The following is a 26,962-nucleotide window of genomic DNA, read 5'->3' on the forward strand; positions in this document are numbered from 1 at the left end:
GAGGCTTTGTTGTGATGGTTTTGAACCCCAAATGTACATTAGGAGCAAGAATCTATAAAAATTTCCTTTCCCAGGCCTCATCTAGACCAAATAAATCAGAATGTCTTGGGTGGGGTCCTCACACCATAAAAGCATCCCAGTGATCTGTGGACCACAAAGGTGAGAAGCATCACTGTGGAGTTTCCCAGGGTCTCCGTCAGCCCATTTCACCCAGCACCTGTGTTTTTAACCTCTGCTTACGTTGGGAGCATCTGTACATACGTGTACAACATGTATAGCCAGACTACACCAGCATCTTCCACCGACAACTGCTTTCTCAACACTCTTAAGTTTTCTTGATTCTTCTTGTCTCCCTAGTAATTCTCGCTGAGGAGTGGAATTGGTCTCCTGATACTCAATTTGAAGTGACCTGGATTCTCTCTTCCTGTTAGTTTTTTTCCCAAAATGTAAAAAGTTTTATTTTGTGCTGTATACTGTTTTGGTCTTTAACATTTTTCTTGTCTTTAGTTCTTTTTTCTTTAAGCAACTACCTCGGTTATTCCCATTGGGAATACCTGTAGTTGTCCATGTCAGAGCTTATGTGACATCCACTCCACTGCTGAGTGGATGGTGTGTAAGAGCATATCTGCATTGCACTTTTAGAAAACAACACAATGCACTTTACCCATTGTCTTCCTTGGCACACAAACGAATAAACATGTATACATTCATTTGCATATACCTGTTTCTTACAGAACACCAACACATGTATAGAGAAACTACTTAGTAACCAACTAAATTAAGAAGTAAGGTTTAAAAATATGTATTTATTTTATTTTAAGTATAGGAGCATTTGCTTGCATGTCTATATATGTATTGTGCCTGGTGCCCAGATTGGTCGGAAAAGTGTGTCAGATCCCCTGGAACTGGAGTTAAAGGCAGATGTGAGCCACCATGTGGAATGCTACCTGTGTCCTCTGTAAGAGCAGCAAGTGCTATTAAACAGCTGAGTCATCTCTCCAGCCCCAGAAATACGTTTTTAAAAGTGTGAACCTGCTCAGGCATGGTGAATTCCTTAAATCTCAGCACTTGGGAAGCAGAGACAGACAGAACTGTATGAGCTTGAGGCCAGCCTGATCTACATAGTGAGATCCAGGCAAGCCAGCAATACAAAGCTAGAGCTTTAAAACAAATATGGTCACATGTTCTAGAGCTAATCTAAAGCAGTGTGGACCAGTGAGCACAGCTAGGTGGATGTAAGTGTAATGCTAATCTGATGAGGCCTTGAAGCTTGGTGACAGGTTTCAGAAAATTAAAACGAAGTAGTTAGGAAACTGAGTCATGGACTGTTTTGTGACCCATCAACCAGCACATGGAATCATTGTTCACCTGAGAGCAATGGATTTCCAGAGGGTCTATGTTCTAATGCATAGAAGGTAGATTTAAAGACATGTGCACAGGAACACATAAACATGCATTCACATATGCATAAATATGCATTAATATGTGTATTTTATGAGAGTATGTAGGATGCTGGGAATGGAACCCAGGGCCTTTTGATTGTGGGCCAAGTGCTCTCCCACTAAGCTATAGCCACTTCCAAGAAAATACATTTCTAACATTTTAAATGTTAGAAACCTTAAATATTTTTTTATGTTGGAAACATTTTTAATGTTAGAAACTCTACAGTTGAAAGAAGCCTTAATTATCAGTGGCTTTATGATACAAAGTTAGAAACAAACAAGGAAAACGTGTGTCCTAGTTTTCTCTCTGTTGCTGTGATAAAACGCTCTGACTAAAATAACCATTGATGGAGAGGTATTGCACCTACATTCATGAAGGAAATCAAGCAGGAACTGAAATAGAAGCCATGGGGGAAGACTGCATACTGCCTCGCTCTCCTGCTCCTGCTCAACTAGCTTTCTAATATAGCCCAGAACTTTCTGCCTAGGGATGGGTACCCCCTCAACAGTGGAACTGGCCTTCCTACATCAATGAGCAGTCAAGACAATTCCCCACAGGCTAATCTGGTTGAGTTACTTCCCAGTCAAAATTGCCTCAGAAAACTCTAGGCTGTGTCAAGTTGACAGCTGAAGCTAAGGAGACTTCACACCTTGGCGACCTGATACATAAACACATCACCTTTCCTTTATTTATCTGCATTATTTCATATTAATATCATGATATAAAATACAGTACAACTTTAAGAGTCCCAGAGTCTTTAAAAATTCCAATACTTTAAAAACTTGATGTATTTATAGGTATTAGAAGTCATTAGAAGTTGGTTTAATACTGAATCTATTTAGCAGTATAATAGTAGTAGGTTCTCCTCTAGGCCTACAACCTGTCTAGCTAAAGGTGGTTGGACCAGTAATGGCACCAGTTACAGGGTTCATCTTGTGGAATGGGACTTACATTCGAGGAGAAAGTGGTTGATTTCCCATGATGTCATGCCACTAGTGCACCAGTGGGCATGCCTCCTCAGGCTGTTATTATTGTAGTTCACATTACCTTCCTCTTCCAGCAGCCTGTAGAGACCTTCTAATATCCAATAGGAATAAGCTACCAAGTGACTACCAGGTTGATTTTTTTCATGTTCTGTAACTAAGTATGTGGTGTCTACAGCAATAGGGCTTTATCATCAGGTTCTAGAGGTTGCCAGTAGCATTGGTAAAGACTTTTAATGGAATGCTAAGACAATTAGATGCCTTCCTGTATCAGTTAGCAATCAAGAAAATACCCGGCAGGCATTCCCAAATGCCAGTGTGATTGATGCACTCTCCTACTTGAGACTCCTCAAGGTAACTTTGTGCTGGGCAGAGTTGACAGCTCTTGCTACCTAGAAGTGAGTAAAGACAGATACAAGTTTGTTTTGTCTGAGTAGCTTTCTGGTAATTAAGTTCTTATTAAGATTAAGGCAGTTCACAGATAATGTTCCCTTGAGTGTTGTTAAATGGCCATCACTTTGGAGAAATGTTTCTTAGAGGTTAGGTTTCTAGCTTTCAAGATTTTACGTTATATGTTTATGTATTATAAGAAATTACAGGACTATCTTGATTAATCTGAGTGTTTTTATTGAAATAAATCTCGACTGTGACAAAAAAAAAAAAAAAACAGACAAAAACCAAAACCCGAAACAAAATAAAAGCCAACCCAGATGAGATTGTGTAAATAAGGCTCCTGAGGGCCAGTGAAAGGGCCAGGTCCATACAGAGGAAAAAGACCAAAGATGCTATTTTTTGTGTCACAAAATTTTTATAAAATTAGCACTTTCTGAAACAAATTTCAATCCAGTGGGTATGGATTCCGAGTGTGGTTTTGCAATATGACTCAAAAGGCATTTAGCAATTGGTTCCAGAGTGACAAGGGGCACTCTCACAGACAAAACATTTGACTACTGGGAAAAGGTCCCTGGTTCAGCCCCAGGCACCCTCTGAGGAACTTTAGTACTGGTGTCCTGTGGTAAATTCCAGTGTGTCGTCAGCTTGATTCATTGTATCTTTCAGGTTGAGGGGTGTAGAAGTATTTCTCAGTGCCCTCTTTTGCTCCCAAATAACTGCAGGCAGTTTCTACATCCACGTAACTCATGTAGATCCCAAATAAAAGACACAGAGACCTGGTACTTTTATTAACATGCTCCTGGCACTCTGCTGGGCAGCTTCTGAGCGACTGTAACCCTCTAAGGCTATCAATACCAGGCACATGCCCTGTCACTTGCCATCTCAGTCTCGCCTTGGCTCACTCTGCTCTATGTGCTCTCTCTTCCTGACCTCACAGTGAATCCTCCTGGTGGCTCCACGTGTCTCTCCACACCTTTCTTCTCTTCCTGCTCCTCTCTCTAGCCAGGACCCTCTCACTGGGATCTGATGTTCCACCTCTAGTGTCCTCTCCTGCCCAATCATAGGCTGATCAGCTCTTTATTACCAATCAATCAGAGCTGAGGGAAAACAATTTTTACATAACATTGAGACTGGAGATGCTTGACCAGACCATTATCTGTACTGTAACCAGATGTCTGGGCACAAAAATCATCTGAATATACAGTATGCAAGACCAACCCCCAACAGAGGGGCCCTTCAGAGAGCCATGGGAGGGAAACCAAGGCAGAAGAGACAGTCCGGACGGAGTCTAGCCTATCTTCTTAACTGGGGCAGTGGAATGTTTCAGAACAAGAAATATGGTTTTAGGACGTGGTCATGTTTTGTGTTTCCCTATGTAGCTATGGCTGTCCTGAAGCCCACTATGTAGAACACTTTGGAGAAATCATAAAGATCCAGCTGCCTCTGCTTCCCACACGCTGGGGTTAAAGACAAGTGCCACCATGTCTGGCCAACATCATGTGCTAAGCATAGTGTAGACTAAGGAAGGCTTTCTCTTCTAGTCTTTTCTTCAAGTATACAACATGGAAGTGCAGACTAAAAATGAAAGTTGTTAAATGTGTGTGAATTCCAGAATGGTCTTGGGGTGTGATGACATGTGCTTATGTCGCACCTGTGCCACCAGTGTGTAAATATCGGGCGTAGATCTGCAGGATTGAAAGAAAACACGTACACGGATCACCCGTTTTCAGCAAGTGCCACCAAGGCTTTACTGAGATCTCCTTATATACCTGAGGCAAAAGCCGTGGAAAAACAACAAGGCAGGTGAAAATCCCCAACCAGGAAAACAGGAAAAATCTGTGTGGTGAAAGTTCTGGCCCAATCAGGGGTATAAACAACTTCTTAACAACAAGCAGGAAGGTTCGGTGGGGAGGAAGGGTGCCATGGAAAATCCCAGCCCCAAAGCAGGGGCTAAGAGCAGCTGCCGAGGGTGTAAACATTTTCTTGCTATAGCAGGCTAAGAGGCTCAGCGAGGGGGGGGGGAACACCAAGGTAGGGCCCAACATGCTTAATCCTTGATCTCATCTGCAGACATTCTGAATTGTTAGGTCTGAGCTGGGGCTGGAAAAGTTGAACTTTACAATGGCACGCTCCCTTTTCCCCATCCTCTCACAGCAGTGTGTTAGGGGGTTTAACTGAGGTGGGAAGACTGGTCTTGAGTATGGGCCACACCATAGTGAAGAGAACATCAACATGCATTTCTCTCTACTTCCTGTTTGTGGAGATAATATGACCAGCTTCCTCATGTTTCCTCTGCCTTGTCTTCCCCAGCATCAAGATAGTCTCCTCCTAGGCTGCAAGCCAGAACAAACCCTTCCTTCTTTAACTTGCTTCTGTCAGGTAGTTTGTCATAGTGAAGAAAAAGTAACTAACACAGGGAGAGAATTCAAAGAGTATGGAAATGTGAGGCCTAAAAACGGGGATATTGCTGAGTCTGTGAAAGCCATGACTGAAGCCTGCCAGCCTCTACTGATGTCATTGCTTAGGAGTTCAGCTACTCAGACTTTAGTGCAGGGCTTCTGTAACCTTACTGTGGTTTCAGAAATAGTAACAACGTTCTGCTCTCAGAGCTCTTGGAGTCCCCTTCTGATTAGTGAGTGTTCTCTGCACACGTCCCACACCACTCACCTGGGTTTACTCGTCATTTCCACATTGTCATTCCTGCCTTTTTCTTTCTTTCTTTGGTGTATGTGTTTGTGTGTGCAGAGGACAGAGGGAAACATCAGGTGTTCTTTACACACGCGCGCACACACACACACACACACACACACACAGAGAGAGAGAGAGAGAGAGAGAGAGAGAGAGAGAGAGAGAGATTCAAGACAAGAAATGCAGAAAAGAGAGAATTTCACACAGGAGAGAAAAAGAAACAAAGAATGTCCTGGTGAAGCAGGTAGTCTGGGATCTATTGAAAAAAGAAAAAAGAAAAGTAAAAGAGAAATGTTCAATATTTGATGACCCACATGTGGAAATTTATTTTGAAAGACATTTTAGAGAAAAATCAAAGTTTGTAAAAAAAAGTATAGATAAAGTATACTTAAAGGAAATAAAGCAGTTGGGCAGTTATGGTTACACCTTTAATCTCAGCACTCAGGAGGCAGAGGCAAGTGGATTTTTGTGACTTTTGAGGTCATCCTGGTCTACAGAACAAGTTCCAGGACAGCCAGGGCTACACAGAGAAACCCTGTCTTGACCAAAACCAAAACCAAAACCAAACAAAGCAAAAAGAAGGAAAGAAATATCGTTATTATCCCCAGAAAATGGAACAGTCGAACACAAATTCTTAGACCTACTTAAGCATGACATTCGTACTATTGCACATTCTCCAAAACAACACAAATGATTAAAAGTGACATACTTTTTTTATAAAAGGATGCTAATAACTTAATTACGTTCAACTTAGCTATACTCACTTAATCCCACGGTACCAGAATAAACAACCAAAACTGTGGAAAGTGGTGCCTGCACAGGAAGACTGCAAAAAAATTGGCAGGATTTATGATAACCCTTAAAGCAATGTTTGACTGAAAAATAATTGTGGAAGATACTTTGATATAAGAACAAATATGCAACAGTGGACACATTCATGTAGTGGGATAAAGGTCACTGTAGAGCTGTCTCCATAGAGGCCCTTTATGATCTTCATTCTATGTTGTCCTCATGATGGTTCGCAGAACTCCTTCATTGTCCACTCAAGACCTGGGAAGTTCACAACCTTCTCCTGTCCACAACCTTAGGATCTAATACAGGTCCTTGGGCTGAAGAGATGTATTCAGGTATAAGCACTTGGGTGTCTCAAAACTTAGGCACAGTACCTTTCCCTGAAGCTTTGTGATTTATAACATAAAGCATAGCGTGTAAATCCTAGAGTCCCTGTAGTATTATTTGTATGTATGTATGTATGCATGCATGCATGTATGTATGAATATATATGTGTATATATATATATATATGTTATAGTGTGTGTGTGTCTGTTGCTTCCACAGCCTGAAGAAAGGGGGAAGGATGTGAGCAGGGTAAAGCTAGGACTGGACAAGGTGCTCTCTAGGTTGAATTTGCTGAAGAATCAGTGCTAGTCTTATAAACTCTCTAGAAATAAGTATAAACTTCCTGTATATTGTAGGAATGCTATATATGTGAATATAAAAGGAAATTATTAGACCACTCTCATAGAGCAGAGGGTATAGCTCAAGGGGTAGAGCATCTGCTTCAGGTCATTTGACTTCTGACCAGTGAGGTTCTGGTTCAAGTCTGGGTGCTTCCTGATAAGTGAGTTTTTCTCCCCAGAGAAGCTGTTGCTCATACTCATTTCTGCTTTTCTTCCATTTATCCAATTCTTCTGGACCTTTCGAAGGCTGAGCTGATAGTTATAGAAAGAACCTGCATTCTAGGAAAGAGCCAACAGAGGGCTCACTGTGAAGTCCATCCAGGTCATAGTCACTCTACTATGATCCAGGTAGTCATCCAGGAAGTGACCCTGAGGCTCACTCAGTGCAGGAAATCCAGTCTGAAGAAGCCTGAATGGTTGATGTGGTTTGAATAAGAATGTCTCCCCCATAGGCTTATATATTTGGAAGCATAGTCACCAGGGTATGGCACTATTTGAGAAAGATTGGGAGTTGTGACCTGATGGACTGGGTATGGCCTTGTTGGAGGAAGCATGTCATTGGGGGTAGGCTTTGGGATTTTAAATCCAATCTTCCCACCCCGCTGCCTGTTTGCCTGAGGATCAAGATGTGGCTGTCAGCTATGGCTCTAGCACCATGTGTGCTGCCATACTAACTACCAATGGGCTAAGCCTCTAAACTGTAAATAAGGCCCCAACTAAACTTTCTACAAGTTGCCTTGATTGTAGATCACTGTAGGCTTAGAATTTTTCAAAACCAACTTAATAAGGTTTCTTAAATGTCTTAACCTCCCTTCTAGCCTACCACCCACTAGAGGTAGTAGAAAGGAAAGGTTAATAGAGCAAAGAAAGATGTGGGCCTGTTAAGAAATATTTCTTTGGAACAAATCCAATCTGCTTGTTAGGATATCAGCAGTTCAGTTCACAGGAATCAGAATCTGCAGCTTGATCCACTCACAAACACCATTCACGAATCAGCAATGACAGGTTGATCCAGAAGAAACTGCAAGGCTCTGACAATTGGTCCAAGTCAGTGGAAGCAGCAAGACGCTGCCAGAACACCACTAGAAGTTTTTGGTGTGTTTCTTTCTATGAAGTTACGACAAACAATGACCAACAAAGAATGGTAAGGCATACCAACACCACACTCAGCATCATCAGCAAAGACCAGCATCAGCAAAGCCCAACAGTGACCAACAAAGCAAGGCACACCAATACCATCCAGCAGCATCCAGTGTTTGTTGTGCTATATTTATATCCTTTCCAATCATCACTTCTTCTCTCAGGCATCAGCTCTAGGAAAACGTCACATGCCTTTTTTTCCAGGCTGCTCCCAGAAAAACACTATATATCTGTTCTTAGCAAAATATCTTTTCATGTGTCTGCTTTAGTAAAAAATCCTCTCAGAAGACAGTTTCTAGAGAAACATCACATAACACAACTGAGTCTTCAAAGAAACCAGAAATTTCTACTTCAGATCATGGTGTTTCTTCACAGCAATAGAACAAAGACTAAGGCAGGGGTTGAGGAGCTGGCTTCTTCCTCAAGCAACACTTCTCATCTCTCTAGGGATCTGCATCACATCCCCAGCTTGGGTACTCTGTCCTCTGCCTCCTGCCGCTTCTATGGTAATATGACTCCTGGATTGGTTGTCTATTTGAAAGAAGTCTCTTTGAAGAATTAGAACAATGTCCATGCTCTCTCTCTGTGTTTAAATGGATGTCCAGGATGGGACAAGCTCCTTGAGTGTTCACATATCATTTCAATATAATTGAATGATTGAATAGTGAACAGCAGAGTGAGCTCCCTTCTGAGCTCCTGGAGTTGCAAAGATGCAAACACAGGGCCTAAACCTTTCAGCCAGGGAGGCTGTAGGTCCTAGACTGGTTTTCTTTCTCTGGGTTCCCAATTACCCCTTCCTTAAGACCTTAGCTTTGCCCTCATCCTGCTTACCACCAGTGATGCCATCGTGTTCTACAGAGGGTGCAATGGTGTTACTTAATCTTCCTTGTCAGCTAGGTTAGATTTAAAACCAACATTGAAACACAAATCTAGGTGTATTTATGAAAGTGATTAAAGTATAATGTCACTAGCTTCTATTAAAGCAAAGCTTCTACCCAGAATCATAGCCCCATTAGCACCGTATAGATAATCCCTGAATACAATTACCTAATCAGCATGATAGAAACATAGAAGATAATTTAAACAAAAGTTGAGATAGAAATATATGTGAAAAATGAATATAGCAAGAGGCACATGACTTATAATCCTTATCTACAAAAGCTGGTCTGTTACTGATTTCAAGATTGGATTAAATTAGACACACTGTAGAATAGTGAATTTATTTAAGGACACACAGACACACTAGAAGGTAGAGCCAGAATGAATCCATCTTAGAAACAGGAAAGATATACCAAAAGGAGGAGGATATTTTTCTTGGTAAACTTTAAAAACATTTCACTTCTAAATACAATTGTACAAGATTCTTTGAAAAAAAAACAAAAAACATTGTCTTAGTTACTGTTTTATTTCTGTGAAAAGACACCACAATGAAGGCATCACATAAAAGGAAACATTTAATTGGGTGCTTACTTAAATTTTCAGAGGGTTAATTCATGATCATCACTGTAGGGAGTGGGATGACTGGCAGGCAGGCATGGTGCTGAGAGCTTACAGGATCCACAAACCTGCACCTTCATCAGCCTTTGAAACCTCAAAACCTAACCCCAGTAACACTCTTACCTCAAAAATTCAATACCCATAAAGAAGGGGAGGGGAGAGGGGGATGTTTGCCCGGAAACCGGGAAAGGGAATAACACTCAAAATGTATATAAGAAATACTCAAGTTAATAAAAAAAATATAAAAAAAATTCAATACCTTCTAATTCTCCCCAAACAATTCGAATAACTGGGGACCAAGAATGCAAGCATTTGAGCCTATGGGGCAATTCTTACTCAAATCAGCACTCACGTGTCAGATTAAAACCATCCATGCTTTTGGGGTAGATCTGCAGGTCAAGATGGGACCCATAGCTTCAGCATTACTTAGTTTTAAACCAGAGGCCCTCTTTATCTGCTATCTTCCTGATACTCCTCAGAGCTCATCAGTGAACCACTCAGTCCTGAAGAGACATTTTTAAGAACTATCCAGAAACCAACCTCAGAGTCTAACACACAAACCATACATGGGCTAGAGAGATGTTTTCACATGCAGGTACCTCCCATTTGTGGCCCAAAATATACCAGGGTCTCTTCATACCAAGTGCTTGTTGCTTTACTGAGGAAGTCAGACATATAACTCTAAAGACCTTTGTATTAGCTTGTGTCCTCATGCCTCCTCCAACTGTGCTGTTTGAACAGGCCAAGATGTGGGAGAGTGCTCACATGACAACAGGGGCAGAGTTGGAGACACTGTGGGCAGGACAGGAACCTCTCTGGGTTTTTTGTGGTGGCAGGAGTACTGGTCTTACCAAGTCTGGTGAGACAACAAAAAACTTAAGCTTTAGGAATGTAGAAAGTGAAAGATACTTACTACACATGTCTGAGAGGGAAGGGATATAGCTCTGAGGTAGAATATTTGACTTCAAATCAAGAGGTCCCTGGTTCAAATCATGGTGACCCCTACCATATATTTATATCACACACACTCAGTTCTATGTTTCTTTCTTTCATTCTTCAGCAGAGCTTGGAGCTCCAGGCCAGCCGTTGAATACCTGTCATATGATGGATAGTCTCTTCTGTTCTCTTCCTGCAGGCTGGGTGTCCTTCTTGTTATTAATATCTGTCTCCCCTATTCTGGCATATATCTAGCTTCTTTGGTTCTCGTGAGTTCATAAAAACAAGACAAAGACTACGACAGAAAATTCTTCTGCAGTTTTCCAGGCAAAGCAGTTATAGAGGGAGACAATGTCCGAGGACCAGAAAGGAAAACCCAACTATAAAAGTATCTCTCTCCATGACTATCTGGTAAACCTGTGGTCAAGACTATGGAGACAATCAGAAAACCAGGAGGTCTGTGTCAGGTGGACATTTCCTCTGTGTGTTTGTCTCCCCCTTCCAGAGCCCACTGCTCACTTCCTTCATGCTCAGAGGCTAAAGACTACTCAGCTGCTATATGAGGCAGAGAGGGATCCTGCAGTGTGGCTGCTGACAGTGTCAACTATGGCCCTGATCAAACTCTTGAGTGACAGCCCATCTGTCAGGGGCATCTGGTACCCAGGTGAAGGCAGTTGGCCAGCTCAGGAGCTAACCCAGGACAGCAGTGTGAAGCAATCTCAGCATCTGCAGGCTGCTCCTCTCCATTTCCTTGGCTGATGATGCTATTCAAGGACAGGTCTGGAAAGCTGCAGAGCTAAGGGAGGCATCTCACCTGTCAGGTCTGGCAGCTTCTGGGATATAGGCCTGTGAGCATCTGTAATTTAACTTTATAGTCAGTCCTACTAGATCACCACTTAGATGACAATTATTAACTGTGTACACTGGTACCAGTGGGGGTATAGCTCAGGGGTAGAGCATTTGACTGCAGATCAAGAGGTCCCTGGTTCAAATCCAGGTGCCCCCTTATTTATGTCTGGTTACTGACTTACCATTCCTCTTAGGCAGGCCACCCATGATGTTAGAAAGTCTTCATTAGCTGAGGCCTCTAGAATCAATGCTATTATGCTCCCAGTTACTGCCATTGATTATTTGTTTGTTTTTTACACTCCAGATTTTATTCTCCTCCTGGTTCACTCTGCAAGGGTCTCCACATCCTATACCTCCTCCCTGCGCTACCCCCTGGCACTCCCTTTCTTCTCTACTCCCCACCCCATCTCCACAAGGATGTATCCACCCCACTCACCCCACCAAACCTCTAAACTTTCTAGGGCCTCCAGTCTCTTGAGGGTTAGGCGCATCCTCACTGACTGAATGCAGACCTAGAGTCCTCTGCTGTATATGTGTTGGAGGCCTCATCTCAGCTGGTGTATGCTGCTTGGTTTGTGATTCAGTGTGAGAGATCTCAAGGGTCCAGGGTAATTGAGACTGCTGGTTTTCCTACAGGGTTGCCCTCCTCCTTAGCTTCCTCCAGCTTTTCCCTAATTCAACCAGAGGGGTCAGCAGCTTCTGTTAGTTGGTTGGGTGTACATATCTGCATCTGTCTCTTTCAGCTGCTTGTTGGGACTTTTGGAGAACAGTCATGGTAGGCCCTTTTTGTGAATACCCCATAGCTTCAGTAATGGTGTCAGATCTTGGGACCTTCCCTTGAGCTGGAACCCACTTTGGGCTGTCGCTGGACCTTCGTTTCCTCACACTCTTCTCCATTTCCATCCCCGCATTTCTTTCAGACAGGAAGAGTTATGGGTCAGACCTTGGCTGTGGGATAGCAAACCCATTTCTCACTTGATGCCCTGTCTTTCTGCTGGAGGTAGATTCAATAAGTTCCCTCTCCCCGTTCATTTAGGGTCTCATTCCCCAGGTCTGTGGTACATTATAGAGGGTCTTCCCTACCTCTTTCCTCCTGAGGTCACCTGTTTCCATTCTTTCTGCTGGCCCTCGGGACTTCAGTCCTTTTCCTCGACCCAATACCAGCCTTTGAGCCAGTGGATGCTTATTCACTGCGATTGGTTACACTGATAAGCATCCACTGGCTCAAAGGATGAACCCCCAAGATACATTGTTAGTATACTGCAACCTCTGCTGAGTTCTGTCTACCTTTTTTCCCCTTTTACCTCTCCATCTGTATTCTTTCCCTCATCCTCACTGGATAGTTAGTTTTAATTGTCAATTTGACACAATGTAGACTCACCTTGGAAATGCAGTCAATGAAGGATACAGTGTCTGGATTAGGTTGGCCTATGGGCATGTCTGGAGGGGATTGTGTTGATGACTAAGGCAATGGATTATGAAGACCCAGCACTGTTCCCTAGGCAGGTATGCTGGACTGTGTGAGTGCAGAAAGTGAGCTTAGCCATGACAAGCATGCGTGCATTCATTTTTCTTTGATCTTAGCCATAGAAGTGATATGACCAACTGCTTATCATTCCTGTTGCTTTGACTTTCCTGAAATAAGGGCCCGAAATTGTGAGTTAACTTTAAGCCTGTTCACCCTCACTTGCCTCCTTTCAGGGCATTTTATCACAGCAGCAGAAATGAAAGTATGACATACCTTCTTCCAGTAACCCCTGCCTCCCCACTCAGTGAGCAATGGTCCAGTGTGGTCTAGGTGCCCATTGAACGATGAACTGCATTCTGAATTTCAAGACTCTGGCAGGCTAAGATGAGAGTGGACAGAGTCTGAGGCCGTGCCTGCATGGAGAAATACTACCTGAAGTCAAAGACTCGTAGGAGGCAGAAGGCATCAGCAGAGGATTGCTGAACTTTTAAAGCCACTAACTCGCTAATGTCAGCTGTTGAGGAGATGCCAGAGGAGGGCTCTTTCTGCTTAGGAAGATGGTTTGTTCCTTTTGTAAGATTGGTACATTAGAATGTGACTGAAACATCCATTGGGTTGACTGGTTTGATTCCAAAGTACAGGACCTATAGGATGCTCACTGCTGGAAATGTAGGGAATAGTAATGAAAGTATATAACATGGCTGTCATGATGACCCAGTAGGACATATATATGAACTTGCAGAGCTGAAAGGCTAAACTTCAGAGTAAAGCAATGACGGTGTGACTATTTGTGACAGGCTGTTCTTGCCATGCATTCTATGAGAAGGTTTGACGTCCCATGAGAACTGAGTGGTTCAGAAGGAGATTTCAGAGACAATGCAGATAGAACTTTGCTGTTGGAAAAAGGGAAAGAGATCTTTCTCCATGGCAGGAGGCCTTGACTAAATCAGTTCACAGAAGTAGAGAACCCAGAGCCTTCCCGTTAGCTACATCTTGGCAATGTAGTTGGATGCCCCTTATGAAGACTGATTTGACTGAAGTGATGCCTGGTAAATTCTCTTTATGGAAAAGAGCATCCAGGAAGAATGAAGCCTGTCCCACAGAAGCCCAATGGGTCCATATATGTGTCACTGAGCTGCATTGTGACAAATGGAGTCACATCACTGGAACCTTATGATGTGGGAGCTCTGCTGACAAGCCTTGGTTCCTTGACCTGCTCCCAACATCCACAGGTCCTGACTGAGGAGAAGGCAGAGGCTCTGGCTTATTGTAGGAATTCAGATTGTGATTCGTGGTGGAAAAGAAACTGTGAAATGAATGAATGGCCTCTGGGAGCTGAACAGGAAATAGTCTGGTCAGCTGGTGATGGTTCTGGTTCAGTGACATATATATTATGGGATCCAATCAGGGTCTCACAGGTGAGATGCACCAGGGAAACCTCACGCCACAAGGGTGTAGCTCAGGTTAGACTATTGGACTACAGACTTGGGTTCTCAGTTCAAATCCAGCAGACTCCTGCTGATGCGTCTCTTCATTACAAGCCTATGATTGTCTCCTCTCTTCAGTGTTCTTCTTTCCAGTCACCTCCAACACTGTCTCTCCTAGAACCCTATAGCTGTGCTTTGCAAACATCAGTTATCAATCATAAGTGAGAGTCCCATCAATGTCTAATTATCTGTGTCTATTTCAGAAGGTCTTAATTAGTTGTTCCATAAACCTTCCATTGTGGAGGGATAGCCTGAATCTGAGGCTGCTGAGCTATTCTGAGGCTAAGTCAGTGACTCACTCTCCCCATTGTGTGGCAGCAAACCCTGTCCTTCAGTCTTTTTATTTTTTACATTTTATGAGTTTGGCTGTTTTGTCTGCATGTTTGTCTGTAAAACATGTGGTTTCCTGGTGCCCAAGGTAACCAGAAAAGCATTTCAGACCTTCTGGAACTGGACTTACAGATTGTTGAGAGATGCCAAGTGTGTGCTAGGAATCAAACCTGTGCCTTCTACAAAGCAACATGAGGTCTAAAGCATCAAGCATGGCCCCAGGCTCCAGCCCCACAGCCCTGTCTCAGGTTTCCACCCTCCAGTCTCTGTTTTCTTGGGGGACAATTCTCTTACATTGGTTCCCTTTCTTCTTACTTTGTTCTTCAGCCTATGATTCCTCTGTTCAGAGTTTAAAGTTCACAGTGAGGTGACTCTCTGACAAAATGACTGCTTACAGCCTCAGACATCAGGATAAGGGCCGTGTTTACCTTGTCCTGGTCACTTGTGCCCTACCAGGTTCCCCTCACACCACATACAGTTTGTGTATGAGAAGACACCCCAGTGCTTGGGATTCACCATGCAGAGGGAGGAGATCTGTCATCACCCATCTGCTTGGTCAGCAGTGTAAGGTGCATCCCAGCTGGTGTGTGTGTGTGTGTGTGCGTGCGTGCATGCGTGCGTGCGTGCGTGCGTGCGTGTGTGCGTGTGTGTGTGTTCCTTAGATCTCTGATCTTTCAGTGGACCAAGTCTTCATCATATTTAGAAGGGGACATGAGGTCCCTAATCCTAGGCCATGGCAACTTCAGTGGAAAGAAAGGGTTTCTGCATTAGAACCGTGTATGGAAAGAAGCCAGCACAGCCTGTGGAGTGGGCAGCAGGTAAAGTCCCTAAGGCAAGGGGATAAAGAGTGAGCTGACTTCTGCATCAACTGGAGGACTCCAGTGGATCATCCAGAGCTGGGGATTGTGAATCCCAGCTGTGGGGGTGAAGCACACAAGCCACCAGGATTCCAGGCTGCTCATTGGCATCCAATGGTGGGTGTTGGCTGACACCTGCTCTAAACGGTCAGGATCTGTGTGGTGGCAGTTGTGCTTTAGTGTTTGAAGTTTCACTGCACAGAACAATATTTATTCCCACAAAAGACCTGAACTTTTCACAGGCAGCCTTTGCTATAGTGCTGTGAAAAGCTAAGAGCCTGACAGGGCTGGAGCTCCATCGAGCACCATGGACAGCTCCACAGTCAGCTGGCTTTGCTGAAGACACACAGAGAGAATGCAGACCCCTCCACTGTGTAGTGGCCTCAGCTATTTCTGCAGGGTGGATAGGTTGCATAAAACTGAAACTGAAAACAATAATCAAATTATCATAATGCTGTCTAGTGTGCTGGCTCAGCAGACATCAGCACTTGCTGCACGAGCCTGAGAATCTAAGGTGGCTATGTGTCGTATGTGTATTTTTCTTTCCCACATGAAAAGGACAGACATGTAGGAACATAGATGTGATCCAAGCAGTCACACAGGAAGATGGGCGTTCACAGGAGAATCCTTCTGGAAGATCATGAAGAGTTAGCCTGGAGTATGTATCCGTGTCTCAAGCAATAAGAGAGACTCTGCTTCAAATAAAGCGGAAGGTGAGAGCTCACACCTCTGACTTTCCTCTGACCTCCCCACGTGCTCCATGGTAAGCACATGCCCTCACAAACACATGATACTTGCACACCCACAGAGATATCCACGCATACACACATATACATGCACACTCATCCCTACACACACATGCAATTGTAAGCACGCACACACATCACCAGTGTTGGGAATTTTCAATGCCCCTATCTCTCTCTTTTTTTTCAAAAATTTTTATTATATATTTCTTTACTTACATGTCAAAGGTTATTCCCCTTGCCGGTTTCCTGTAGATAAGCCTCCATTCCCTCCCCTCCTCCTCCCCCATACCGGTATTCCCCCTATACATTCCCTTATTGCCCTCCCCCCCCATATTCCCTTGCACTGGGGGTCCAACCTTGGCATCACCAAGGGCTTTCCCTTCCACTGGTGCCCCAACAAGGCTATTCTCTGCTACATAAGCAGTTGGAGCCCTGGGTCAGTCCATATATAGTCTTTAGGTAGTGGTTTAGTCCCTGGAAGCTCTGGTTGGTTGGCATTGTTGTTTTTATGGGGTTGCAAGCTCCTTCAACTCTTTCAATACTTCCTCTAATTCCCCCCAAGGGGGTCCTGTTCTCAGTTCAATGATTTGCTACTAGAATTGACCTCTGGATTAGACGTGCTCTGGATATGTCTCTCAGGAGAGATCTATATCCAGTCTCTTTCCGCATGTGTATTTTAGCTTCTTATCTTATCTAGTTTTGGTGTCTGTATAGATATGGGCCACATGTGTGTCAGGCTCTGAATTCCTTGAGTCACTGCTCTAAACTTTGCTTCCATACCCCCTCCTATGAATATTTTCCCCCTTTTAAGAAGGAGTGGGAACATCTGCATTTTGGTCATCCTTCTTCTTGAGCTTCCTGTGGTCTGTAGATTGCATCTTGGGTAATTTGAGCTTTTGGGCTAATATCCACTTATTAATGAGTGCATACCAAGTGTGTTTTTCTGAGATTGGGTTACTTCACTCAGGATGATATTTTCTAGTTCATTCCATTTGCCTATGAATTTCATTAAGTCATTGTTTTTGATAGCTGAGTAGTACTCCATTGTGTAGATGTACCACATTTTCTGTATCCATTCCTCAGTTGAAGGGCATCTGGGTTCTTTTCAGCTTCTGGCTATTATAAATAAGACTGCTATGAACATAGTGGAGCATGTGTCTTTGTTGTATGTTGGAGCATCTTTTGGGTATATGCCCAGGAGTGGTATAGCTGGGTCCTCAGGTAGTGCAATGTCCAATTTTCTGAGGAACCTCCAGACTGATTTCCAGAGTGGTTGTACTAGTTTGAAATCCCACCAACAATGGAGGTGTGTTCCTCTTTCTCCACATCCTCACCAGCATCTGCTGTCATCTGAGTATTTGATCTTAGCCATTCTGACTGGTGTGAAGTGGAATCTCAGGGTTGTTTTGATTTGCATTTCCCTGATGACTAAGGATGTTGAACATTTCTTTAGGTGCTCTTTGGCCATTCGATTATCCTCAGCTGAGAATGTTTTGTTTAGCTCTTTACCCCATTTTTTAATAGGCTGATTTGTCTCTCTAGAGTCTAACTTCTTGAATTCATTGTGTATTTTGGAAATTAGCTCTCTATCAGATGTAGGATTGGTAAAGATCTTTTCCCAATCTGTTGGTTGCCGTTTTGTCCTAATGACAGTGTCTTTTGCTTTACAAAAGCTTTGCAGTTTTATGAGGTCCCATTTGTCAAGTCTTGATCTTAGAGCATGAGCCATTGGTATTTTGTTCAGGAAAATTTCCCCAGTGCCCATGTGTTCAAGACTCTTCCCCACTTTTTCTTCTAGTAGTTTGAGTGTATCTGGTTAGATGTGGAGGTCCTTGATCCACTTGGACTGAAGCTTTGTACATGGTGACAAGTATGGATCGATTTGCATTCTTCTACATGCAGACCTCCAGTTGAACCAGCACCATTTGTTGAAAATGCTGTCTTTCTTCCATTGGATGGTTTTAGCTCCTTTGTCAAAGATCAAGTGGCTATAGGTGTGTGGGCTCATTTCTGGGTCTTTAATTCTGTCCCACTGATCTACCTGCCTGCCTCTGTACCATTACCATACAGTTTTTTTAACACTATTGCTCTGTAATACTGCTTGAAGTCAGGGATGGTGATTCCCCCAGAAGTTCTTTTATTGTTGATTATAGTTTTCGCTATCCTGGGTTTTTTGTTATTCCAAATGAATTTGCAAATTGCTCTTTCTATCTCTATAAAGAATTGAGTAGGAATTTTGATGGGGATTGCATTGAATTTGAGGATTGCTTTTGGCAAAATGACCATCTTTACTACATTAATCCTGCCAAGCCATGAGCATGGATGATCTTCCTCAATTTCTTTCTTCAGAGATTTGAAGTTCTTGTCATGCAGATCTTTCACTTGCTTGATTAAAGTCACACCAAGATAATTTATGTTATTAGGGACTATTGTGAAGGGTGTCATTTCCCTAATTTCTTTCTCAGCCTGTTTACCCTTTAAGTAGAGGAAGGCTACTGATTCATTTGAGTTAATTTTATACCCCGACACTTTGCTGAAGTTGTTTATCAGGTTAAGTAGTTCTCTGGTGGAACTTTTGGGGTTGCTTAAGAACTATCATATCATCTGCAAATAGTGATATTTTGATTTCTTCCCTTCCAATTTGTATCCCTTTGATCTCCTTTTGCTATATGATAGCTCTGACTAGGACTTCAAGTACTATATTGAATAAGTAGGGAGAGAGTGGGCAGCCTTGTCTAGTCCTTGATTTTAGTTGGATTGTTTCAAGTTTCTCTACATTAAGTTTAATGTTAGCTACTGGTTTGCTGTATATGGCGTTTAGTATGTTTAGGTATGGGCCTTGAATTCCTGTTCTTTCCAGGACTTTTATCATGAAGGGGTGTTGAATTTGTCAAATGCTTTCTCAGCATCTAATGAAATAAGATAAAGAACCATGTGGTTCTTATCTTTGAGTTTGTTTATGTAGTGAATTACATTGATGGATTTTCATATATTAAACCATCCCAGCATGCCTGGGATGAAGCCTACTTGATCATAGTGAATGACTTTTTTGATGTGCTTTTGGATTCGGTTTGCAAGAATATTATTGACTATTTTTTGCATCCATATTCATAAGGGAAATTGGTCTGAAGTTCTCTTTCTTTGTTGGGTCTTTGTGTGGTTTTGGTATAAGAGTAATTGTGGCTTCATAGAAGGAATTCGGTAGTGCTGCGTCTGTTTCAATTTTGTGGAATAGTTTGGACAGTATTGGTATGAGGTCTTCTATGGAGGTTTGATAAAATTCTGCACTGAAACCATCTGGACCTGGGCTCTTTTTGGTTGGGAGACTTTTACTAACTGCTTCTATTTCTTTAGGAGTTATGGGGTTGTTTAGATGGTTTATCTCTTCTTGATTTAACTTTGCTACCTGGTATCTGTCTAGAAAATTGTCCATTTCCTCTAGATTTTCCAGTTTTGTTGAATATAGGCTTTTGTAGTAGGATCTGATGATTTTTTTAATTTCTTCAGATTCTGTTCTTATGTCTCCCTTTTCATTTCTGATTTTCTTAATTTGGATACACTCTCTGTGCCCTCTGGTTAGTCTGGCCAAGGGCTATCTATCTTGTTGATTTTCTCAAAGAACCAGGTCCTCCTTTTGTTGATTCTTTGTATAGTCCTTTTTGTGTCTACTCGGTTGATTTCAGTTCTGAGTTTGATTATTTCCTGCCTTCTACTCCTCTTGGGTTTATTTCTTTTTTGTTCTAGAGCTTTAAGGTGTGCTGTCAAGCTGCTGACATATGCGCTCTTCTGTTTCTTTTTGCAGGCACTCAGAGCTATGAGTTTTCCTCTTAGGTCCACTTTCCTTGTGTCCCATAACTTTGGGAATGTTGTATCTTCATTTTCATTAAATTCTAAGAAGTCTTTAATTTCCTTATTTCTTCCTTGACCAATTTTGTTGTGGTTTGCCCTGAAGTAATCTGTATTTTGATGCTAATTAGATTGCCCCTAGGACAGCTGCCTAGTCAGGGACTCAGAACTCAGGTGACTTCACCAGAACCACCTCCCCATTGAATTTGTAAAGTACAGGTGAGGGGCAGGTACAGGATAGAAGGAGGCCTGTCATTGGAGGAGAAGGAAGGATGGGTAGGAGAGAAGTTTGAAGGAAGAGGAGGAGATGAGGGAGAAAGGAAGAGACAGGAGGGAGCGAGGGGCAGAGAAACCATGGCAGGACAAGATGGCAGGTGATGTTAAGATTCTGCTCTGTGTATTTACAGGTTGTTATTAATGTTCTCAAGGGATGGATGGTACCGGGCTTTGTATGTTTCAGTGGGCAATTATATCTTATCAATTGGGTCAAAGATTATTGTGTTGTGTGTTCTTTTATGTGAGGGTTTGAATGTAGGAAAGTGCGCAGCTGGGATGTGTTTCCGCCAAGATATCTAGTAGATATCTTGTAACACCGAGATGCGGACCTAGCGGGGTAATAGACAACAATACCTATTTTATTTTTATATTATTACAACACAAGTTGTCATTGAGTAGAGCATTGTTCAACTTCCATGTATTTGTGGGCTTTCTGTCATTATTATTGTTGTTATTGAAGACCAGTCTTAGTGCATGGTGATCTGATAGGATGCATGAGATTATTTCTATATTCCTGTATCTGTTGGGGGCTGTTTTGTGGCTGATTATATGGTCAATTTTGGAAAAGGTTCCATGAGGTGCTGAGAAGAAGGTATAGCCTTTTCTTTTAGGATGGAATGTCCTGTAAATATCTGTTCAATCCAATTGATTCTTAACTTGTTAGTTTTTCTATGTCTCTGTTTAATTTTTGTTTCCATGATTGGTCAAGTGATGAGAGTAGGGTGTTGAAATCTCCTACTATTATCATGTGAGGTGCAATGTGTGCTTTGAGCTTTAGTAAGTTTTCTTTTATGAATGTAGGTGCACTTGTATTTGGAGCATAGATATTTAGGATTGAGAGTTCATCTTGGTGGATTTTTCCTTTGATGAATATGAAATGTCCTTTCTTATCTTTTTTAATGACTCTTGGTTGAAAGTCAATTTTATTTGATATTAGAATGGCAACTCCAGCTTGTTTCTTCAGGCCATTTGCTTGGAAAATTGTTTTCTAGCTGTTTACTCTGAGGTAGTATCTGTCTTTGTCACTGAGGTGTGTTTCCTGCATGCAGCAAAATGCTGGGTCCTTTTTATGTATCCAGTCTGTTAGTCTATGTCTTTTTATTGGGGAATTGAGTCTGTTGATGTTGAGAGATATTAAGTAATAGCGATTGTCGCTTCCTGTTATTTTCATTTTTAGAGGTGGAATTATGTTTGTTTGTCTCTTTTTGGCTTCATTGCAAAGAAATTATGTTCTTGCTTTCTGTATGGTATAGTTTCTCTCCTTGTGTTGGAGTTTTCCATTTATTATCCTTTGTAGGGCTGGACTTGTAGAAAGATATTGCATAAATTTGGTTTGTCATGGAATATTTTGGTTTCTCCTTCTATGTTAATTGAAAGTTTTGCTGGATACAGTAACTTGGGCTGTCATTTGTGTTCTCTTAGGGTCCGTATGACATTTGTCCAGGATCTTCTGGCTTTCATAGTCTCCAGTGAGAAGTCTGGTTAATTCTTTTTGACCTGCCCTTATATGCTTACTTTTCCTTACTGCTTTTAATATTCTTTGTTTTGTGCATTTGGCGTTTTAACTATTATGTGATGGGAGGATTTTCTCTTCTGGTCCAATCTATTTGGAATTCTGTAGGCTTCTTGTATGTTTTTGGGCATCTCTTTCTTTAGGTTAGGGAAGTTTTCTTCTATAATTTTGTTGAATATATTTACTGGCCCCTTAAGTTGAGAGTCTTCACTTTCTTCTATACCTATTATCCTTAGCTTTGATCTTCTCATTGTGTCCTAGATTTCCTGTATGTTTTGGGCTAGGAGCTTTTTGCATTTTACATTATCTTTGACAGTTATGTCAATGTTTTCTATGGTATCTTCTGCCCCTGAGATTCTCTCTTCTATCTCTTGTATTCTGTTGGTGATGCTTGTGTCTACGGCTCCTTGTCTCTTCCTTTGGTTTTCTATATCCAGGGTTGTCTCCCTTTGTGCTTTCTTTATTGTTTCTATTTCCATTTTCAATTCTTTCACCTGTTTGGTTGTCTTTTCCTGTAATTCTTTCAGTGATTTTTGTTTCCTCTCTAAGGGTTTCCTCTCTAAGGGAGATGTTTGGCGGAATCAGTTCAGTCCTAGGCACAGACCAGAACTGTGGTTACCAGCAGCTCTCTGTTCCTATATCCCTCTGTCCAGAGGCACTATGCAGTTTCCCCTTGGATCAGGATTGTTGGTCAAGGTGTGCAGAGGTGGCAGTATGTCCTGCAGCCTCAGGATGTCTGTACTCCTGGGTTTTCCACTCTCTTCCCCACCGCCCCTATCTCTCTTGAATACTAATTTTCATTAGTGGTGAGTCAGGTTCCCTCGGGCACTGGGGATCAGAAGTCACAGTGTATCCCTGGTGAGGCAGTACATGGATCAGGTGCTAATGAGGAGAGTCTACACAGGTACAAGGGCATAAGTCACTAGTAGAACAATTGCTTACAGTTCATGCAATTTCTGACTCAAGACTGTACCCTGTTGGCCACACTGCTGGCCATGTCATGCTCCTGAGACCATCCACTCTCTGGTTCTTACTTCTCCACAATTCCGAGAGTGGAAGCCATTCTTCATGTTATTTCTTCTGATACATCGATGGATTGGCAAATGGAGACCAAGAGGGAGGAAGATGGGAGACAATTAAAGCTACTCAATCCTTGCTCAGGAAGGCTGGCACAAGAGTTCATGAATCATTAATGTAAACTGTGCTATGGCTTGGTCATTATGAGTTGTGTCTTTCTTGGCTCTGATTTAACCAATGTTTTTTCACATCTGTAGCATGGAGTTGCTTATATAAAATTAATAGGTATAAGGAAGTGTATCTGAAACATCCCTAGAGCTTTTTAAGAGATACAGGTATGTCATCCTAAGGTATTGTTCACAGAGGATCTGGTTTAGGTTTTATTGAGTAGGGACTAAGGACATTTGCTTCTCACCTACCTTATCCCACTTGCCATATGTTTTGAACCCAATAAAAGGGGGTTTCAGCTTCATAACTGGCCATGCAGGTCATTATTGCAATTCACAGAGTCCACAGCTGTTGATGACTTCACAAAGGACTCTCTAGTTCCACCCAAGCCAGCTGACAAGGAGGAAGCTTCCTGGTCAGTACCTTCTTGGTTCCCCATGTCCCGTGCCTGATATGTCTGGTGTCTTCACCAGTAGCATTTAGTGAGTGTGTGCTGGTAGGCATCTGAGAGCAATGGCAGTACCCTATAATGTCCTGGGGATCTCAGAATCACCAGGGCAATTGGAATTGCCCTACTCAGGGATTAGGCTCTTCAAGAAGCCATAAATTGTCAAATAAGACATCCCAGTGCCAGGTAAGGGATGCATCTCTTTCAGTTGTTAGTCAGCGGTGTCCTGGAGCCACAAACATTTCTTCTTATCTCCTAGTTTCAAGTATGTCTGTTGAAAAGTTAACTACCATGATGATGTATATATCATCTGTACTTTGTAGCCTAGGGTTTTAAGATCTTCCCTTTGGTGTTAAAATTCTTTGATACTCCCTGTGGAGTTCATTCATTTTGATGAGTACTTGCAGAAAGTTAGGATGGAAGCCCACATCTTTCTTTGTGAGAAATTTTCTTGTATTTTGTCCTTCCATCATTTTCTGTTTCTGATCATTGTGCAAATGTGGGGTCAGGGTGCGGAGATTCAGTCTTAAAAGTTTGTCCCTTTGTTTGGGAGTTCTGTTAAGTTCTCTTAAGGCTAAGTCATACTCATTGAAGACATCAATTTACCTTGTATTATGCAGCCCAGAGAGGGAGGCTATACAGTTCATTCAAGAAACTTCAACTAATGAATATATCATGGATTCATTGAAGACCCAATTAAGGTGGATTTCATAAGTTCAGTACCAAAATCATATTAAAGCAAGGGGGCACCTGGATTTGAACCAGGGACCTCTTGATCTGCAGTCAAATGCTCTACCCCTGAGCTATACCCCCACTTTGTAGGTAAGGTAGCCTCTCATTAGCACCTCTTCAAGCATGGCACCACACCCAGGCTTGCTATGTTTTTATGATCTACTGCTTCCTCTACTGATCTTGAACCTGCCAGTAATTTTCTATTTGAGTTTGCCCTTCTCCCTTCTCCTCTCAAGTTTGATTAGCCCACCTAAATGCACCCCTCTCTCTGAGTGTGCTGCAGGTCGATCTCTCTCAGGTCTAGAAAGACACATAACTGTGGTGTTTTCCTTCAGTTCATGATTAACTTCTAAAATGGCCAAATCAAGAGCTGTGGGTTCTGGGTCTTCATTAGCCAACCTTCAGTCCAGAGGGAACTTTATCCTCTAGGACATCAGGACAGTGCTCATTACTTCACTCCATCATTTATTCACTCAATAATATTCATGGAGTTCATTAGCTCTGGTCACTTATCAGCCATGGTGAAGACACAAAGAAAGATAAATCATTTCCCCTTTTTCCTCAGCGTCTTAGTATAAATAGGTATCAAATTCATGGATCAAAATCTTTCCTCAGAAGGAGCAGGAGCCAAAGTACAAGCTAGGGGGAAGTGGAACTGAGGAGCACCCTATAGGGAGCTCTGAAGGGACTTCCTGAAAGGACATCTATGGAAAGTTTCCAGAGGAAGAATCTACTCCTAAGCTTCACAGGACTCTGCTATGACCTTCTGCACTGAGTGAGCCTTACAGCGCCTTGGAATGCAGCCCTGTGCCACAACATGTAACTTGCATGGGTCTCACAATGGGTTTCTTACTATTTCCTGTCAGAGAAGAGAACAGAGATCAGGCTTGAGCAGAATACAGAGCACAGGGAAGTACAGTATGTTATGCACTCTGTGTTAACCAATACTTCATATCTGATCCCTTGTAAATAAAGGTGACAATAAGAAGGGGGCACCTGGATTTGAACCAGGGACCTCTTGATCTGCAGTCAAATGCTCTACCCCTGAGCTATACCCCCTTCTGCTTTATGTATATATCATAAAAATATCTGAAGTCATATGGCCACTTCCTAATGTGTGCTTCCCAGTACTCTAAAATATCTCCTTTCTCCTGTGAGGCCCAGCCTTAATCCAACTCTGTACACCTGTCTGTCAACTCATGACCAGCACCCTCCTATCCTATTTCACAGCCGAGACAGAACACAATCAGCTGGAAATCTGCATTCATCTCATCCTGCAGACCCACTTATACAAGCCATACTCAAAGGGCTGGTTTAAGCAGTTGATAGCTTTTGAGGGAGAGAGGACTGTTTTATTTAAAGGAGTGGCTCTTGGTAAGTCAATCCTAGTGCAGTGGAACACTTGGGACCCAGAAGCATGTGGACTTCACAAATTGGAGGAACAAATCCTGGGGTATAGAGGTCGATGGCTCTGTGAGGAGGAGTTAAAGGACCTAGGTGAAGGTGAATAGGATCCAAATACGAATTAATTAATGTAAGTAATTAATGAAATTAATGAAAGTATTTTAAAATATATTTTTCTTCAGCAATAGGTTCTTACCGCCAGGTTGTGGAGAAAAACCAATATACAATGTCATGGGCATAACTTTTAAAAACATTGGCAGCAAGGTCCACTCCATTAGATGGTACTCATTTCTAATTCTACTAACATGGTCATGAACTTGGGTCTAGCCTGAAGAACTCACTTTACAGCTGGGAAGGGACCAAAGAAAAGGGAGATCTTCATCCCTCTGCTCATCTAACTGGGTCTCACCATCTCTCTGGATGTGATGGGAGCTGCTAGAGGCAGTCTAAACACACCATGTGACCTTTGACTTCCAGGATAAGCTTGACCAGGGTATGGATTCCACCATGGACAGTCTGTGTCCCTCCTGAGACAGATCATCTCTCTGGCAGAAGTTGTTTTATAAAACCAGAGAATTCTGGCCTTAATGACTGCCGAACAGGGAGTGACTTGCCTGGTGTTGTGGGAGGAACACTGTTTCTTTGTTAATGAATCTGTGCTGGTAGAAGAAAACATACGAATGCCCAAAGATCTCCTGCAAGATCTTCAGAGCATGCTATGTGCCCAACACCCCGACTCCATGGTACTTAAACACTCTGATAGCTTTTCCCCTCCTTGTTTCTGTATTAGCAATTAGGGCTGTATTCCTCCTGGCATCCTGCTTCATCCAATTTCTAAAATGGCAGATAAGTAGCATTGCAAAAATCACTCCCAATCACTTCCTGGTTCAATACCAAACCCTTACCAACATAGAAGCTGATGACTATGATGACACCTCCTCCCTTATTCAACAAAAAAGGGTAGATGTGGGGCCAGAAAGCTGTGCAACTATGGGAGGTAGTCTACAGCAATAGTCAGGTTGAGATGTGTCCAGACCCTACAAGTCTCATCCTGAGATGGACAGGGCTGCTTCCTCCTTACTCTGCACCAGAAGCTGACCTGGTCCCATACTTCTCTGTACCCAAATCCTGTGGAAGATAGAGCTGGACTCTCAGAAATGTGGACAATCCTGAGAGCTCTGGGAAGACCACTACTTCTGCTCACATTCCTGGCCCCAAGAAGAACTTGTCTAGAGTCCTCTGGACACAGGAGCCTAGGAGTAGTCAGGGAGAGGATACTTCC

The 26,962-nt window shown here is 42.5% G+C and overlaps 3 non-coding genes across 3 annotated transcripts; 1 reads left to right on the top strand and 2 right to left on the bottom strand.

Annotated features, from left to right (window-relative positions):
* The first annotated feature begins 11,473 nt into the window (after positions 1 to 11,473).
* On the top strand, positions 11,474 to 11,545 carry Trnac-gca. The gene has a single exon. It is a non-coding gene; the product is annotated as a tRNA-Cys (tRNA).
* A 12,740-nt stretch (positions 11,546 to 24,285) lies between these two features.
* Positions 24,286 to 24,357, bottom strand: Trnac-gca. Its single transcript has one exon. It is a non-coding gene; the product is annotated as a tRNA-Cys (tRNA).
* Positions 24,358 to 25,263: 906 nt separating this feature from the next.
* Positions 25,264 to 25,335, bottom strand: Trnac-gca. Its single transcript has one exon. It is a non-coding gene; the product is annotated as a tRNA-Cys (tRNA).
* Between the last annotated feature and the right edge of the window lie 1,627 nt (positions 25,336 to 26,962).

This window comes from Rattus rattus, chromosome 6 (genome assembly GCF_011064425.1).
Source record: "Rattus rattus isolate New Zealand chromosome 6, Rrattus_CSIRO_v1, whole genome shotgun sequence".
Taxonomy (NCBI): Eukaryota; Metazoa; Chordata; class Mammalia; order Rodentia; family Muridae; genus Rattus; species Rattus rattus.